At 35.8% G+C, this 19,550-nt stretch overlaps 1 protein-coding gene across 3 annotated transcripts in view; it reads left to right on the top strand.

Moving 5' to 3' along the window:
- The window catches only part of LOC133528972 (TWiK family of potassium channels protein 9-like), a 485,578-nt gene that overhangs the window by 306,599 nt on the left and 159,429 nt on the right, over positions 1-19,550 (top strand). For all 3 annotated transcript variants that reach the window (XM_061866512.1, XM_061866513.1, XM_061866514.1), the window contains one exon: positions 336-374. The gene's annotated coding sequence lies outside the window, so the exon portion shown is untranslated. The remainder of the gene's footprint in view (positions 1-335; positions 375-19,550) is intronic.

The following is a 19,550-nucleotide window of genomic DNA, read 5'->3' as shown; positions in this document are numbered from 1 at the left end:
CAGAAGCTTGCTTTCCTCCTTCAAAGTTAGTGTCCAGGCCTCACATCCGTATGTTAAGATGGGTCGGGATGGGTCGGGATGGGTGGATGTGGATTGATGGGGCTAGCTGCTCATGCTGTATCAAAATAAGATGAAGATTATATTAAATTATTAATACAGAATCAGCCTCCGTGTTGACTAAAAACAGCTATAAACTTGAGCCTTATTTCGGCACTCGTGAATTTTTTCAACTCTGCGTGGTTTTATTAGATGAGGCATAAATGGTAATCATATTTTCGCTTCTTTATTTCTTTCTCTCTTGAAAGGTTTATTTCAACGGTATGTGTTTGTTGCAGATAATTTTGGAGCTGTGGAACTGAACACCATTTAATATTGTAAGTTTAATGTTTGTTACAATAATTCAGTTTAGGATTTAACTTTTGTATGTGTACTAGTCTCAAATAGTGGGTTAAAAACTCGGTATTACCGAATATAACAGACATTTTTGATATTAATCAATTTTTTATTATTTAAATTTTACTGGCTTGCTGTCGAAACATATTTTGAATACCTGACTAACTTACCTAAAACAATTTAAGTTATCAATAAATCAATCAAAATCTCGAACAAAAGCCTATAATGTGTTAGTAACATACTAATACTTAAGTCTAAGGTTAGTACAAACATGACATTAAAACAATTTTTTATATAATGTTTTTATATATATGTATCTACGGAACGTTATTACTCGTAACTGTTATTATACTTTGTTTTCTTAAGAAATTAATACCTACATTTTATCATTTTTCTGAAAACTCTGCGACGAGTATGTTTGCCAATATTTGTACGTGAACCTTTGTTTTTTATAGTCGCGTCTTTTTTGGAAACAATTGCTGAAGTTACGTACGTCTAGTCGCTTTATACGGTTTGTTTTTGAAATAATGATGATTAAGTGTCAAAATGTTTGTTCAAGATAACAGGAAAATTACCAAACTTTTAGCCTAATATCTAAATATCTACAAACTTTCTTTCGCAAGATTCTAACTTTATGTGGTATAAAGTTATGTTTTGAACAAATTAATACATAATGTTGTTTAGCTAAATCTAAACTATTTCCGTTCTATAAATATACATCACAACGTACCTATGTATGTTTTTCTTTAGGAACAAAACAATTTATTTCCTCCACCAATCCTTATCTATCCGCATAAAGGAACCAGGTACCGTAATGAAATGAATAATGGAAACGTAACCTCATATCGAATTTAGTGATGCTCCCTGGGTATTGAATAAAAAATCGGGGGAACCGTGTTGACGGTTTCTTACTTTGTTATTGTAAACTGATACAGGTACAATTTTGTTTCTGTTGTTGGTAAGGTTGTATCTACATAAAATGTTTCAGCAATACATAGTCGCCATTTTTATTTTTAATTTCTAGGCTGTCAGTACTAAAATCGCACACACTATCTATTTGTATAGGAGTAAATGAGATAATAGGCAAAGGAATAATAAGAAAACTATTTGCATAAATTAAATGTGGATTATTTGTGTAATATTACTCGTTAGCGGTTAAGGTATTACTTTGTCCCATAAGTCAATAAAATAATAGTTATTTGATTAACAAGGGGGCAAAGTTGTTGTTTAGCCGCTCGTGCTAATATTGATACCCGAGCAAGCGAAACATTTCCAAAATTGAAGTTAGAGAAGTGGAGTCTTGAGCGTTGCGAGGATTTCAAGGCACAAGGATTTTAAAGAAACTTTGCCTCCGTGTGAAACAAAAAAAAATCACCACACCGACGCGAGGAAAATACCAAAAAATCAAACCAAGTCAAGTCCAAAAGAACGTAATAAAAAATTATCATTCAAAATATAATTTCAAAGTCAATTCTACCAGTTAACATAAGGTAACAATTCAAAATCTGCATCCGATTATTTTGCCCCACATGTGAATAAAATGTAACTTTCTTATTACTTTTCAACAATCAAAAGGGCCTTTACCAGTAGGTGTGGTGCGAAGACAATAGAACCGTTTAATGGTGACTTTAAGACCAATCTTTGCAATTATTTTCTATCAAGCCGATTCTGTTCAGTCATGAATCGAATACGGCCACGGTCTTTAAAATAAAATGAATATTAAAATGTATATTTTTTCCTTTACTAAAACACATAGTTTTTCTTAAAAAGAACTGCTGAAAAATCATAAGTTTCAACGACTTGGGTGTTGACAGCCTCAAATTTTATATGTATGTAAATGTATGTATGCAAACACTTTATTGTACATAAGAGACAGGTAAAGATACAATAAAAATAAAAAGTTGGCAATGTACAAAGGCGAAACTATAAGCTATAAGGGATCTCTTCCAGTCAACCTTTAAGCAATTAAGAGTCAAAAGTAAAACATGAAAGACAAACGAACACTATGTACAAAAAAGTAAACTATGGTCCAATCATTACACAAGTAAATAATATTAAAATTTTAAAATAAAAAATATATTATTAATATATATTATCACAATTAAATAAGAAATACTTAGTACTCAACCTCAACCCAAGTCATTGGAGAGCCATAACTTATGCAATTAATATAACTTTAGTATGTTCTTAAGTATGGAATTGAGAACTGCGGGGATATAACATAGTACGATACCTTCTCCCGCGTAATGACGTCATCAAAATATCTGCCGCCTCATCATGGAATGCGCGAATTATAGCCAAACTATGTTGCAAGTGAGTATCAAATGAAGGCATATTAATTTAATTAAGTTAATGAACTGTATTCCAAAATGTATTATAGTTTGACAGCAATGGGTTAATGAAATCAAACTGATATGAAATGGCATCACATCTTGTTTTATCATAATATTATTTGGCGGACGGCAAAAAGGTTTACTAATGATGATGCGATTTTGACATATGATACATATGTACTACATTTGTTTTTGTGTCCCAAACGTGCTACATTTGAACTCATAAATTCAAAACGCTGTAGCGTTTATCGCTTAAATGGCCTAGAACTAATGTCATATAATACTTTTAATAAATCTACACCGCTTTAGAAACCGTACGTAATAGTCAAGGACTTGAACTCCCATAGACAATACTGACACAATTTCCAGGAGATCCATTTAACATTTACCTTTCACTTTAACATTAATCGAAAATATTCAAAGCGTGTTGGCTGTCAAGTCAAACAAGACAAAAAGTGATCTTGTCAAAATAAGATATTCACCTAACGCCATAGATTACATAACCACTAGATGAAGCATCTGGCCCGTGTTTCACAATTCTCAAAAATATTATAGACTCCTGTTTCTTCACACCAACATTCTATACTTGTAAAATTTACTCTTGTTTCACCAAATCATTGTCATTAAGTGAACGATGGATGGTTGTAAAAAATTCTGGCATGTTTATAAGCACATCTATATAAAAACAATTTACGTAATTGACCCTAGTCACTTGACAGTTGTCACTCGACAAATGTCGGCATGGTGAAATAGGTGCCTGAACATGACTTTATGCACTAAGATAGCAATCATTCAAATAAAGAATGTGAGCTCGTTCCTAATTGCGTATAAAATTGTCCTCAACTGTTTGTTTTTATAATAGATGTGACACACAGTGTGTTATCACAGGAGCCCTAAACCCCAGGAGCGAAGAGAACAATTAAACGATTAGCTATTACCTACTATAAAATACAGCGTCTAAAACTGGTAGTCCATTCTCTTCCCTAAAGATCTGAGGGATTATAAATAAAACATGAAGCTTCTTAAATATTTGATTTCGACTTCTCGTGCTTTTTTCACGTTTTCCGTGAATCCTCGATTCTCTAGAGATGTGTTTAAATAAAGTTTTTTGAGGCGACAACGTTTTCTATTTAACATGGTTCCTATCTGCGTAGTAGTTGCTACTACTACGTGTTTGATGGAAACCTAACACTTTTTTTGAAAAACTACTTATAAATAACTTTAAGGTGGCCGATATTTTTAAAACAAATTGTTCAAACACAGCCGATGATGATCCGTTCACCTTACAACACTGCAATACTTCTGCAGCCAACTGCAGCAGTATTACGGCACAACATAGCTACAGTACACGTCGAATATAATATAATTTTTTTTTTTCGATAAATTGGCATTTTGATTTTTCCTGTCGACTATAGCTATATTGCAGCGCGACATTTCTGCCGACGGAATTGCAGCTTCAAATGTCAAAATTCCGGGCGGCAAGATCGACTTTGCCATTAGCACAGCAGTTAATGCTGGTGCAGTCTGAATTCGAACGTCACCTTTACGGTTATCCGACATGCACTAAATGAATAGGATTTCGCATTGCAATCATGTTGGACATTTGGTGGCCCTCCTGTGCTTAATTTTATAACTGAGTAGGTAATGGATTATTAATTCAATTTGTGCAAAACATTTTAGAGAAGCTTAATGCAATATTTAACTGCTGATTAATATTTAATTATTACCCATTTTTGCTGACCGAATATTTTTTTCTGTAGGTACAATAATAAAGTTACATTTATTTTATTATCACACCCGTATTTTTGAACAGGAAACTCCGTAACGTAACATTACCGTTGTCCTAGAAACGAGCCTGATAAGCGGAAGCTGTCACGTAAATGACGAAGCATTATTATGATTGTCCATTCACTGGGCATCGCAAAAAGTCTACAATGACCGTGCGAAATGACGCGATTCTGGAAAATGTCCGGGAGGGTATTAATGTACTAACTTAATGTGGTCGGCGTTAACTAATGTGTTGGTATGTCAATCTAATACGTTGAAATAAATTTAGTAGAATTGAAATATTGAGTTTTTATTTCAAAAACCAGCCAAGTGCGAGTCGGACTCACCCACCGAGAGTTCTATACAAATTTAACTTTATTATATTTCTTACTTTTACAAATTTGTAGTTTTCAGATTTTTTTTTGTATTTTTACTGTGAGACGATAATACTTGCCAAATTTCATATTTCTAGGTCAACGGTCGAAATATACGTTGTTTGCGGCATAAACGGTCGTATCTTTTTTACGCTAACTTAGAAGTTTAATTTTTTTACAGCTTCAAGGGACCGTAGACCTGAGTATATGGTTTTTATTTCAACTCGAGAACTCCACTCGTTCCTGAGATAAAGAGTCTTGACAGACAGACGGACGAACAGACGGACGGATGGACGGACAGGCGGACAGACAATAAAGTGATCCTACAAACTCTAAAAAAAAGGTCCATTGTTGAGATATAAAAAACATATTTAGCAATGTTCACTTGAATGAGATGCGACATGCAAATTCTGCCAGGAGTCAGAGGAGACTGCAATGCACATTCTCTGTTCCTGTACCCATTCAAACATGGTATTTAGACCTACTTTCCTGCGATTTTTTTATCTTGTCCTGAAAACGACGTCTTGTTTTGGACAAACAAATTTTGACCAAAGCAAATGTCTAATAAACATGGTAATCTTTTAAAGTTGGTCCAACTGTTCGTTGGTTCTCAAACTTTATACATTTCGTTACCATTTATTACGATTTATGTGACTGCATGAATCAGACTGAAAACAGGAGTTTGTTTTGAAATGGAAACGAATTCGCTGTGACATTGTTTTGTAAATTGTCCGTGGGATAAATGTTACTTTAATTATTTCAGTTGATATATTCATAGTTAGCTTTGAAGAATATATGTTGAAATCAGTGGAATTGTTAATTAATCATAATAATTATATGAAATACTTTATTAATATGATATATTCAGGAAATCAGGGATTCTCAATAATACTTAATTCTGAGAATTAGCCAGTAATTAAATTATATCAGAGTCTGATTTGAGGAGTACCCGACAAACGGATGTGTTTCGGGATTTACAAAATACACTGAAATATTAGAGAAGTTTATTTTAAAACGTTTCCGAAACGTGGTCTTGAATGATCCATTGTTATTTGAGATCTTATCAACTGTACGTAATCGAAGTAAAATTGTTAAGAACACAAGTTTTATTGTGTAAATAATATATATATATATACAATATATATATTTATTTCAGACTCGTAAAATTCATATCTTGTTGTTGTTGTTGTGTGTTGTGTTGTAGTCTCACTTAAACTCGGAATCATCTAAACTAAAGATTAAATTATAACAGTCTATGTCCCACTTATTTCGCACTCCCCGTTACAATGCTGACGCAATGCCTTAATATAAGGCAGTCGAGGCGTCCAGCTACCATCCTCAGGATGCTCTTATTGCTGCCTCTCACTCGTCTCAGCAAAGAGGTAGCCCCTTTTGCGTATGTTGGCAAGGAAGCCATCCGTGTGCGTCTCGGCAAATATGCCTGACGTACTGCAATGACGAGGTAGTTTTAACAACATCTTGAAGATATTATTGTTGAAACTGGCCATCAGGTACATACTTTTTATATATAACTGCTGTATTTTCAAATGTATATTTGACAGACTTCAATAAATAGTTCTAGAGGAATATTTGTTTCAATAGGTTATGGTTAAATATTTACAAATATACCTTTTATAGTGAGTTTTTTCTTCTATTTTTCGGATGAGTTTTATCTTTTGAGATTTTGTGTTCCGTATAAAATATGAGTGGTCAAAAAGTAGATCGCTTTAATATTGAAAAGCTACGCGGTCAAGACAACTGGTTAGAATGGAAGTTCGACATAAACCTGCAACTAACTATGCACAAACTGCAAGGTATAGTAAAAGGCGTCGAGTCTGTTCCTGTTCCGCCAAGTAGTGATGCGCCGGCTGACGAAACCGAAAGTTATCAAAAGAAGCTTATCAAATATGAAGAACGTGATTCACTATTGCAATGCATCATAGGATGTAGCGTGTCCGCCGAACCGAAACGGCATATTCTCACTGCCAAATCTGGTAAGGAAATGTGGGATAAACTTCACTCGGTCTATGAGCAGAAGAATGAGAGAAGACTCGATTTGTTGTACTGCCAGTTGTTTACCTATACTAAAGATGAAGCTGATGATATTGCTATGCACGTCTCTAAGCTACATACATTATGGCAACAACTCAACGACGAATTAAAGGAAGAAGGAGCACTCCCTCAATCATTACTTATGAACAGGATATTGAATACCTTACCTTCAACATACCTCGAGTTCAAAAATGCCTGGGAGTCAGTGCCTAAAGAGAATAGAAATATCTCTACTCTTATGGAACGTCTGCGCCTTCACGAGCAACGCCTTGGAGATCTCGGTACTAATTCTTCTACTTCTATATCTGACGAAGCTCTCATGTCAAGTAAACCTAACGTTAAATGTACACACTGCAACAAAATCGGACATAAGCGATCGGCGTGTTTCTTGCTCAAGAAATCTAAGAAGCGAAACAACACAAAGAAACCTGCGAGTAACGAGTCCACTCAGGCTGATGGAGATGCGTTTCTGTCTCGTCTTAGCGATCCCAATTCAAACTGGATCGTTGACTCTGGTGCGTCTCATCATGTCACGTCTAGCGCAAATTGGTTCAGAAGCTACACACCTTTCGATAACCCAAAAGCCCTGCGCCTTGGAGATGATCGGGCTATGTATGCTTATGGCCAAGGAATTGTTGACGTAGAAATGTCTGTACATGGCAAATGGAATCGTGCTCACCTAAATAACGTGTGGTATGTACCGCAAGCAGGTCAAAACCTTTTCTCAGCTGGTTCAGCCTTAGACCAAGGTTACATTGAGGTAGCCGACAAGGACAAGCGCATCTTTAAAGACAAGAGCGGCAAAGTTAAAGCTGTCAGCATCAGAGAGGGTAATCTGTACAAACTTCTAATGAGAGTAAGAACTGCAAACGCATGTGTGGTCAAAGAAGGGACTAACTTACAAATTTGGCACGAAAGATTTTGTCATCAAAATAAAAGACATGTAAAGGAAGTCCTTACACGCAACGGTATAAAATTTTCACCAGAGAAAGATGACTGTGATGGCTGTGTATACGGAAAAATGACTAGATTGTCATTCGGTACAAGGCAACATCGTGGCAATAAACCAGGCGATCAAATTAACGCTGACGTTTGTGGACCTATGTCAGAATTATCACTTGGTGGAAAAAGATACTTCGTTGTATTTAAAGATGATTTCACAAAGTTTAGAAGAGTATACTTCCTAAAACAAAAATCCGAAGTAGCCAGCGTACTACCCAAATTTATTGCTGAAATTAAAACGGCCGGTCATGTTGTTAAAGAATTACTCACAGATGGTGGAAAAGAATTCAACAATGTCGAAGTACACCGTATCACCGAAGAAATTGGCCTACATCACCGCATGAGTATGCCTTACACAGCAGAACAAAATGGCGGTGCAGAGAGAGAAAATAGGATTCTTGTTGAGGCAGCAAGAAGCATGCTATACAATAAAGACCTTCCGAAAAAATTGTGGGCTGAAGCCATTAATACTGCGAGTTACGTAATTAACAGGACTGGACCAACACAGATTAAAGGGAAGACACCTTATGAGCTCTGGTATAACAAGACACCTTGTATTGACCATCTACGTATTTTCGGCACAGAATGTTTTGTACATATCCCTAAGCAGAAACGTAAGAAGCTCGATAAGAAGGCTATAAAAGGATATTTGGTGGGATATTGCGGAGACAAAGACGGCTATCGTATCTGGATACCTGAAAAGAACGACGTTATCATCTCAAGAGATGTACTGTTTAGATCAGAAACAGTTTCTTCCGACTTTTGCAAGCTTCCATGTGTTATAGGCGAGCATGAAGATCCAGAAACAGCTGAGATTTTTGAAACAGAAAACGACTCTCGTAATGAGGCTATTCCGGATGAGGCTGTACTACCCGATATACCCGAAACTAGCGAAGTTGAAACTCCTCCTAACTCTAATGAAGATCCAGTAAATCGCTACAATCTAAGAGATAGACGATTACTTCAAAGTTCCCGATCTAATTGCTGTATATGTCTTTCAGAAGATGAACCTCAGACTTACAAGCAAGCAATGGATTCAAAGAACCATAAAGAATGGCGTAATGCCATGGAAGAGGAAATGAATTCTCTTAAACAAAACAATACGTGGACTCTTGTTGATTTACCTCAAAATACAGAGTATTCAGCCAAGAGCACGGAATCGATTATCACGAAACTTTTAGCCCTGTTGTTCGCTGGGATACGATTCGGACTATGCTTAGCGAAGCAGTTCTTAGAAAAATGCACATTACCCAATTCGATGTCAAGACTGCCTTTCTGTACGGCGACATCGACGAGGTTATATATATGGAGCAACCTGTGGGATTTGACGACGGATCAGGCCGCGTCTGCAAGCTTCTCAAAAGCCTATACGGCTTGAAACAAGCACCACGGTGCTGGAACAAGAAGTTTTGTTCGTTCCTGTTTAAATATAAGCTTCAGCAAAGTGACTCTGATCCGTGCTTGTTTATAAGCCAAGATCGGCAACTCATCGTCATGATCTACGTGGATGATGGATTAGTCCTATCTCCAAACAAAACATGTATGGAAGAGTTCCTGAGTGCCCTGACGGCAGAATTTCAAGTTCGAACTTCTGAAGTTGGCTGCTATCTTGGGCTAGAAATAAATCGCCTAAATGACGGCTCAATATTTATCAACCAGGAAGCCTACATAAAAACTATTTTAAAACATTATGACATGTGTGCTGCAAACTCTGTTGTTATTCCGATAGACAAAAGTCAGATGACAGAAAATTTCAAACTCGACAGTGACACGAATGTCAATAATTTTCATTACAGAGAATTGGTTGGAAAATTATTATATTTATCGGTTGTGAGTAGACCGGATATTTCCTTTGCTGTAAATGTATTATCGAAACATGTTGAAAAACCCGATACGTGCCACTATGCGATCGCTAAACGAGTCTTGAGATACTTGAAGGGAACCCAATGCCTTGGTATATTGTACAAGTATTCGTCAGCGGAAGGAAATTATTTCGTAGCGTATAGCGATGCGGACTACGCCGGAGACAAGGCTACGAGAAGGTCGACTTCTGGCTATGTATGTCTGGCCGCAGGGGGAGCAGTGTCGTGGTCTTCAAAAACGCAAAGATGTGTGAGCCTTTCAACGACCGAGGCAGAATTTGTTGCAGCCAGCCTAGCAGCCCAGACGGTAATTTGGCTCAATCGTCTCTATAAAGAAGTGCGAGGATTCGACGTTATACCTACATTGTTTGTGGACAACCAAAGTGCAATCAAGCTAGTCAAAAACCCTGTGTTCCATTTCAAGACTAAGCATATAGATACACGGTATAAGTTCGTGCAAGAACTGCACCACGAAAAGATGGTAGATGTCCTCTACGTGCCATCCAAGGAGCAAGTAGCGGATACGTTGACAAAAGCTTTGCCCAAGGAAAGCTTCCTCAGAGCACGCACCTTGTTGGGCATGATAAGTAAGCCTGCCCTGATGTAGGGGGAGTGTTGAAACTGGCCATCAGGTATATACTTTTTATATATAACTGCTGTATTTTCAAATGTATATTTGACAGACTTCAATAAATAGTTCTAGAGGAATATTTGTTTCAATAATTATTATGCTATATACGGAGCGCGTTATAAACGCGCTTCGTATGTTTCACCCATAGACTGTAAGGACGAAAAAATAAAAAAGTATTATAGGACATTCTTACACAGACTGACAAAGCTAAAGCTTGTATTGTGGGTACTCAAACAACGATATATACAAATATGTATATGTATAATATACAAATATATAGTTGAAACATAGAAAACACCCAAAACTCAGGATCAAATATCTGTGCTCATCACAGAAACAAATGGCCTTATCGGGATTCGAACCTGGGTTCGAATGAATGGGCTGGGATGAATGAATAGTCCTGGGACCATCGGCTTCATAGGCAGGGCACCCACAAGGCCGTCTGGCACCCACTAGGCCGTCGGTCGTCATATTTAATGTATCAATTTGTTCTATGTTGCTTGTTTCAGAACTAGTTATATAAATTATGGATTTAAAAAAAAAGTCACCTAACGGTAATAAAATGATTTGTAACCGAGTTCCGTGACTTTTTTTATCATTTTATTTAGTCACATTGGAACAAATTTGTACTTACTATCATTTGCTTCTATAAATATGCCCACGAAGCCTATAAAAAAAGTGATGGCACAGAAACAAGCAACTTTCGGTTTTGCCCGTAAAGGTCGGTACGGTCTTGATTTATCGCAAGGTAACAAAACCTTAACATGATTTATAGCAGGCTTGTTAAGGAACGATTACGTCCTTGACTTAGCGGCAAATTTATCGCTGACTGACGGTAATACGTTAAATATTGCTGACTTGCGGAATTTCTTGATAAATAATCTGATACATTTTCTTGGACAAAATTGTGGCGTATGGCTGTCCGGATTTGATGTATTGTGAGTAGTGTTACAAAACTGACGTCTGTGCGTGGTGGGAAAATTGAAAATTATGCAGCGCTTTCATTGGCTTTAATTTTCATATTGTTTGACACAATTAGGTTAAATGTGTAATATACACTTCACTCATGGGCTAGGGCCCTCGTCGTTTAAATAAGGTTTTTAGAAACTTCTTTTTTCAGACATAAGTGTACCTTATGAGTTTGATGGTCTGACAGGTGCATTTGATTTGAAGTTTAAAAAGTCGATGCCGATAAAATTATGCCGCCAGACAGTACCATCATGTAATTAAATATTATAATAAGAATAGAATGAATGAAGGAAAGATAAGAATGAAAGAGGTTTGCAAAAAATAAATAAAATAACTAACAATTTTAATACTGTTTACTTCAATGATGAGCCAAATTTATTATTATGATTTAGAAATGGCTTGCTGATATCAATAACACTTGAGTCGATATTTAATTAATCACTAGCACTGGTACGTTTTAGCTCCTAAAAACCGGGCTATGCTTATGATCCAGAAGTATATGCTCCTTTCCGTTTTCAGCCACGGCGACTGCTTCAATTCCTTTGTTGGCGACCACGTGCTCTCGTGTGGCTGTCGTAGCCGATCTTGTTGGCAAAGACCCGTGCGTACAACGGGCACGAGAGAACACCATCGACATAATTATAGCTGATCACCGCTGGTTGTCGGGCTTTCAGCTTATTCCTCTTGTCGTCTAGTTCTGTTCGACGACGACGGTCCAGAAGTAATGAGCATCCATATCCAATGTATCGTTGGACAGAAGAAGCTACGTTGTGGCCCGGACTCACAGGAAAGCGCGGCAAAGGCAAGCCGCGCACACGCTGGTCAGACGAACTAATGGCATTCGCTGGCCCAAACTAAAGCCTGACCAGTAATATATGATCAGGCACCATATTGCGGAATTTCATCAGAACTAAATGATTCATACTAAACTGAACTGTCACCCTATACATGATAATAACAGCGCCCTCTTGACAATGATCACATAATTCTGGTCGGGCATTAGATAACGAGAGTTTCAGACAGAGAGCTCTAGAAAACCTTGGAGGAGGCCTATATTCTAAGCAATGCTATTCACCAAGTAGGCTGTTTTACTGTACTACCAACGTGGTAAAAATTTACCCTCACATCAAAGAAAAAAAAACCAGTTCCATTGTTTAAATCCAATTTTCTCAAAAGAAGACCCTTTTACATAATTTAAGATTCAAAATGTAAACGAAATTTTCAGCTCCCTCACCAGCCAATTGAAATTAAACAGGAAGTTATTAAAAGATTTCAAGGAAAAAAACATCAGAAAATGGCGGATTATTAAACAAGGCAGGCAAGAGGTAGGCGGAGGCGTGCCGGGAATGTTCCTATTATTTTAAAATTGGTAACAGGGTTCTACTTTCAAGATTAAGGGCAAGCTTCCTTTATGCGGACACTCGGACAACGCTTAGTAACAATTAAATGTCGAGGAAGATTATGCTACAAATAAAGTGATCGTTGTAACTCAAGTTTTTTTTTTACTATGTCTGAGTAAATAATGGACCGAAGCGTTGGCGAAGGTCTAAGTTTTGACTCGGGCTGTTTGCTTTCGTATGTCCGGATGTTTTCCTCTACGGGTCGCAATTCTCAACTGAATCTCGTGAAAATTTGTAAGCAGGTTCAGTAGCTACATAAAATTTTTCAGCCGTTTCGTTTTCAGGATAATGTTCAAAATGGTGGAAATTGGCATGAAGGACTTAAGTGCCATTACGGTCTAGTGCACTTAAGACCATTGTGAATGCGCTGTGAAAACGGCTAGTATTTTTTTGTTTTTATATATTTAAAATATATTTCATTGATCTTATCATGAGGACTACAGTTCGCAAAGTTACTAGTTTAAACTGCTTTAAAAATAAAATTAGGTATTAGTTGTTTTTGATCATAACATATTATTGTATTTTAAGACTTTTATGCTTTGTGTATCTGCATGTCCCGTGTAGGTACACTGTTGACACATTTTTCCAATTTTGTGTAAGTTCTTAGTTTACAAAGTATATCTCCCGAGCAGTAATAAGTATGTCACAGTACATAATCATAATCATAATACTTTATTGCGACCATGGTAATATAGATGTTACACAATATTATAAATAGTTTCACATGGGCCCTGTTAGGGCAAAGCAAGAACTTATGTACATATTAACACTAATAATATTATATAATTACAAAATAATCTTATAATTAAGAAAATAATAAATAATATCTATATTCTATAGGTATAGTGTAAAAAATATGTCACATGACTTGTCTCGTATGTCGACGAATTGTTATTTTTGACATGTTTTTGAGTAAGTTGCATAGACCTACACTTTCTTTTACATTTTCTGTACTGTACATTAATTTCCCATTAGAAAGACAATACTTCGAAAGGCGACTAATAATATAATCATAACAAAGCCTTTCTCCGCTTAACTCCCCGATACCTAGACTAGAACTTAGGCCCCAATCAAGACCCGATGTGCCCCGAATAAACACGAACTGTTCCGAGCCAAAAACCTTAATCAACATTTCGTAACTTGCCGGCCAAAATCCTATTATGCAAATATGTCAAAGCTTGTATCGATCCCGCCCGATATTGGCCTTTGATTCGCAAACAAATGCCTTCTGTTTTTAAACAAGGGCGCGGGCAATCTCGAAAACGACCGAAATTACTTTTCGATGACAGCGAAAATGTTCAGTCGCGGCGGTATATTGTTTGGATACTCATTATCCAGGAAACATCTTTTTATGTATTAATTAAATATACTTAGTCAGGTAATAAGTTCTGTCACAAAGGTTTTCACTGATAACAAAGCTATAGCTTATTATTATTATATATGGGTTGAAATCTTATTCAATGCTGAATTACTTACAACATAATTTGCCGTCCGAGTTTTGCATAATTCGGATAATATAATATTCGGAAAAATGTTATAAAAAAATATGCAACGCGTACAAGGTGATTTTGAGCCCTTTTTATTAATTTTCTTCTTCACATGGTTGATCTTACAATATAATTAATGTGTATTGACCTGGTATTACCAAAATTGCAACTGTACGTGTTTTACCAAACCTACTCGTTGGATAGCAGTCCAAAATTAGCGTGTCACTGAAAAGTACCCTAACTTTGAAAGGTATTAACTGAAGTACAGACTTGTTGGAGAACTAATTGCTGGTGATAAAATAATATTCTAATAAAGTAGGTTCATACAAATAAACATTTGTACATATTTTATTAATGTGACACTGATTTTTACTCCCTTTTCTAACGTATAATTTTTCACAATCCAGCCGCGTATTCGCGTCTAACGACAATCCCAAAGTAAACAAGTAGTAAATAAAGACGCGATATAAATTTTAAACGAATTATTTTATGTTTTGATCAGTATAAAGTATATAAACCAAGCTGTCAAATCATGGCAGACATTTTTATTTAATGTTTTGTATTACATTTTATCAGTCAAAACCTTTGTGATAATAGGTAAAGCACTTGAAACATATTGAAAATGAATTCAATTTAATAAATTATAAAGAGTCATTGAGGTTATAGTACTAGAATCGGCATCTCCAATGAAATGATTCCACACCTCATTGAAGTGCCGGCGTCTAATAAATAAAGTAAATATACCTAAATGTAATCTGAGTGTTAGCATGTAAGGTTTATCTGTTAGTGCTAATATTAAATAAATAAATAATAATAAATAAATAATATTAAAGTGTTTGCAGTAATACAAACAGTTTTCAGACCTCGACATCAAATAAAGGTTAGGAACAAGAAGTGTGGTATTACGCATCCCGTATTAATTCACAGCTGTCACATTCTATACCGCCATATGTGACTAAAGAACTCGTATAGAGATACGACTGTTTGGGTTGGCACGGCCCTTTAGCCGTTGGCACTAAGCCATTTTCTCGGGTCATTTGTCTAACCCCAGTGCTTGGTCTATTACCCCTTACATTTTATTCTCAGCATACTCATAAAGCGTATGCGTTAGACTAACACAAATATTGAAAGAAATAAACTACTGCTGCAGTTTAGATTTTGTTATTGAAACTCAACGTTGGAGACTTGTCTTAGAATATATTTTTGTTTTAAAGATGAAGAAGATTTACAGGTAATTTGAAGGTTTCGTCTATTATAATTATTATATCATGACGTAAATTTAATTTTTTTTTATGAATCAAATAAGTAACACAGCATTACAGTAAAAAAAAACGAATAATGTTATTTTTATAAATACATGAGAACAAAATACAAGTTAGTTAAAGATTAGATTTGGGCGACGACGTGACAGCCGAGCGTGGCACTGTTGTGTCGTAAAATACGTAAAACATTGGCTAGTGATGTTTTTGTATGAAGAAACACTGACATAATCCATATAGTATCTTTAAATATTTGACGTAATTTTAAGTTCGAATCGTGCCGTGACTTGGTGTAGAATTCGGTAGGTGGCCCGGAACCGGCAAAACACCGCACCCTTCAGAAGTCCACGCTTGCGATGGTATATTTATCTGTCATCCATTCCTTTTCCTAAGATCTTTAAGTTAGTTGTCGTAAAGTAGCACGATATACTGATATTGTCTGTATTTTTTTTTAAATTATATAACAGGTAAACGTGCAGACGAATCGCGTGATAGTAAACGATTACCGTCGCCCATGGACACCCGCAACACTAGAAGCATTGCTTTTTAGATGGGTCTACCTAAATTCCTTCAAATTGTCGCCTTTTTAAAATCAAAATTAATGATAAAATAAATTTATTGTAATGACTTCCAACATTGACATTTTGCTGCATTAAGCTAAAAAGGTATTTATAGACGTTGAACGCTGAGATACAAATTGAGATAGGTAATATTTCCTTGTCAAAGTTGCCAACAGTTGAATGAGGGCCACTTATTAATTTGCAGAACGCGAGCCTTTCAATAACCTGCTACTGACAGTTAAATTCTTAATTTATCTACCATATATATATTGGAAAACTTCAGTCAAGATTGTCGTTTGAAATTGTCAATGCAATGCATAAATATTCATACTTATGATGAATAGTAGCAACGAGCGGAAACTTGTACCTAATATATAATCCTATTCTGTTCGTGATTTTTTTTACTATTGGAATAAATTTAAATTAAAACGATTGTGAGTTGCGAGTTAATTCAATGTTAAATTAGACTAATTGTTTGATATTGATATACGAAAACGGAATGTAGTATGTTAAATAAGCAATTCATCACACCAAATAACGAAAACTTTAGCAAACCCAAAAAAAGGGTTTTTTTTATTTTATTTTGTGTGTATATATGTATAATTATTTCGGTATTCTTAAATACAAATAACACACCACACTTTATAACGAATTCTAAAATTATTCAGAACACACCTTCTCATGTTCAACACAACCTTAATGCCTTAGCTAAAATTTAATAAGCGTTCCTCAACACATCCTCTCCAGTCAGAATTAAGGGGAAATGTTCGTAAATTAAATGTAGAAATGCGAATTGTTCACGGATACCGAGGAACTGAGCCTGTTTGCCGTATTATGCTCTGCTACATCTCTGCTAATACTATTTATCTGTGGAAAATGGTCGTAAGCTTCATGTAGTTTAGTGATTATATGGCGTTTTAGAGCTATGTTAGCTGTGAGCGGTAAAAGAAAGTAACGTACGTATGCGATTTGGTCAGTCACGCGAGGTCTCATTTATCTCGTTGCGGTGTTAATGTTTGTATACTCGTATCTTGGAATTATATACATGTGCATGGCTATTTTGTAAGTACTGTAGGTAATTTCGAGAGAATTGTCTAAGTAGGAAAATTGCAATATTTTGCAAATCTAGGTGAAATAATGCATATAAAAAGATATTATCAACAGCATTCATTACTTAAGAGGCGTAGAACCAGCAAATTAGAAGAAAATAAAAGACATGGCGCACCACGCGATACTAGTGAAGGAAGATATGACCGTCGCGCGGGTTTTTACCTTTTATCTTATACTCTGAAAATATACAGGTATTAAAAAAAATCTTGTCAGATCCTCGGCAATATCACGTACAATTTTACACTAAAATTATACCTACTTGTGTTATGGTAGAAAACTAAAAGGATCCAAAGTATCTGTCAATCACAAACGTCCTTGTTACACGTAAAATAATTTCATTCTATTTTGAAAAGTGGGTAAACTTTATACCGCGTCGGTGGAAAATAAGCATACGGCCCGCCTGATGGTAAGCAGACTCCGTAGCCTATGTACGCTTGCAACTCCAGAGGAGTTACATTCGCGTTGCCGACCCTAACACTCCGCACCCTCGTTGAGTTTTCGCACTTTCTTGACGGCTGCAATTTTCTGAACCTCATAACTATAGCTGGGTAATATAATATGTATTCCTTTTTCTAGACTTGTGAAGGACTGTACATGCAACATAAGTAGCAAAATGAAAACCGCAATAAATTAAAGACTTATCGTACCTAAGGCAAATAAATGTTAGTATAAAATCTATTAGACCTTTTACTATTTATAATACCATCTTTTCACCGTAAGTTACATTCAGTAGGTAACCTTTTTAGCCCAAATAATTTCGTCGTATTCGCCCATTGAAGCCTATACGGGCGAAAAAGTGTGAAGATGTTACATTTCAAAAGCCAACTAGGGGGAAAATCCTGCTACCATAAATCTAACTAATAAGAGAGGTTCCTTTATGTACGAACACATGTAAAAACCCCTTTCTACCGTATTAAATGTAGCCGCACAATATAATGTAATATGTTGGAAGTTTATAGAAAGGGGTTGATAAAATGTTTTGCAAAAAGGGGTTTTTTCTGTATCAGAAGGTGTATTGTTAAAACATGTTAGAAAAGGAGATGTTATTTTTACGACTTTCTATGAAAAAATATGCAACTAAGACGAAAGAAGACGAACGCTACAAAAGTAGTCCCATTTTCCTCTCTGGACATTATACATTTTTTTTACTCAATTTCATATGTACTAACCACAGGTAACGAAGTGCTGGTTGATTTTTTTTTTATTATAATAGCTACGAGCTTTTGAAAATTAGTATGGAAAACTTTTATAATAATCAAAAAATAGAAAATAGTCAAACACAGTTAATGTACAATATATGGAGGTCGCGGGTTCAAATCCTGGCTCGTACCAATGAGTTTTTCGGAACTTATGTACGAAATATCATTTGATACTTACCACTAGCTTTTCGGCGAAGGAAAACATCGTGAGGAAACCTGCATACATCTGCGAAGAAATTCAAAGGTGTATGTGAAGTTCCCAATCCGCATCGGGCTAGCGTGGGGACTATAGCCCGATCCCTCTCGCAAATGAGAGGAGGCCTGTGCCCAGCAGTGGGATGTATATAGGCTAAATTATTATTATTATTATTAAATGTTTTAGCGATAGTACCGCCTGTTGTTACTATCAAACTTGTAATTCGTTTTTGTGTAATTTTTAACTTTAGACTTGGTGAACAACAAAGAATATATTATTATTAATATTATTTTTTTCCAGAAATTAATGGGGACTATGTTTGTATGGAGAAGCGATGGTCCACAATCCTCTTAAGACCTTGAAAACGAGCAGAGTAACTGTATTCTTCAATGAAAATTTTAAAAACAAAATTGTTATGCTCATTTACGTGCATTAACATAAGTAAGGTAACAAAGCTTGAACAATAATTTACCATTTGATCCACAAGGGAGTAAATAAATTAGCAAAATATAAGCCGTTATCATAAATCATCTACATTATTCCTGAAAACATACTCGTAGGTGTGAAATTTTAACGTAAACTTTCCGCAGAACTCCGACGTGGTAATTAACAAGATCAACAAACATCTCCAGGGCCCGGTACTGTGGGTTAAGTTTACTTAAGGTGGTATCATACGGCTTAACATTTTGTTCATTTCTGTATTTCGTTTTACCCCTTAAAGTATTTGTAGACGTAGGTTACGTTTCAAAAGCATTTTTTATGGTAGGTACTACATAGGTACAATCGTAATTAATGTGTAGTATTAAAGCCGTGTATATATAAATTATAAGAGACACAATCATCTTGATATTCACCATATCAACATCTGTAAGACCTGACCTGATCACGGAACAAATCTACGTTCATCAGAGATTAGCACAACTTGTTTGGGATCCTTTATATAATGTTCGGTATGA

The sequence above is a fragment of the Cydia pomonella genome, chromosome 20, assembly GCF_033807575.1.
Source record: "Cydia pomonella isolate Wapato2018A chromosome 20, ilCydPomo1, whole genome shotgun sequence".
Classification (NCBI taxonomy): domain Eukaryota; kingdom Metazoa; phylum Arthropoda; class Insecta; order Lepidoptera; family Tortricidae; genus Cydia; species Cydia pomonella.
Note: the sequence above shows the minus strand (reverse complement) of the source record. Positions and strands in the feature narration are given on the sequence as shown.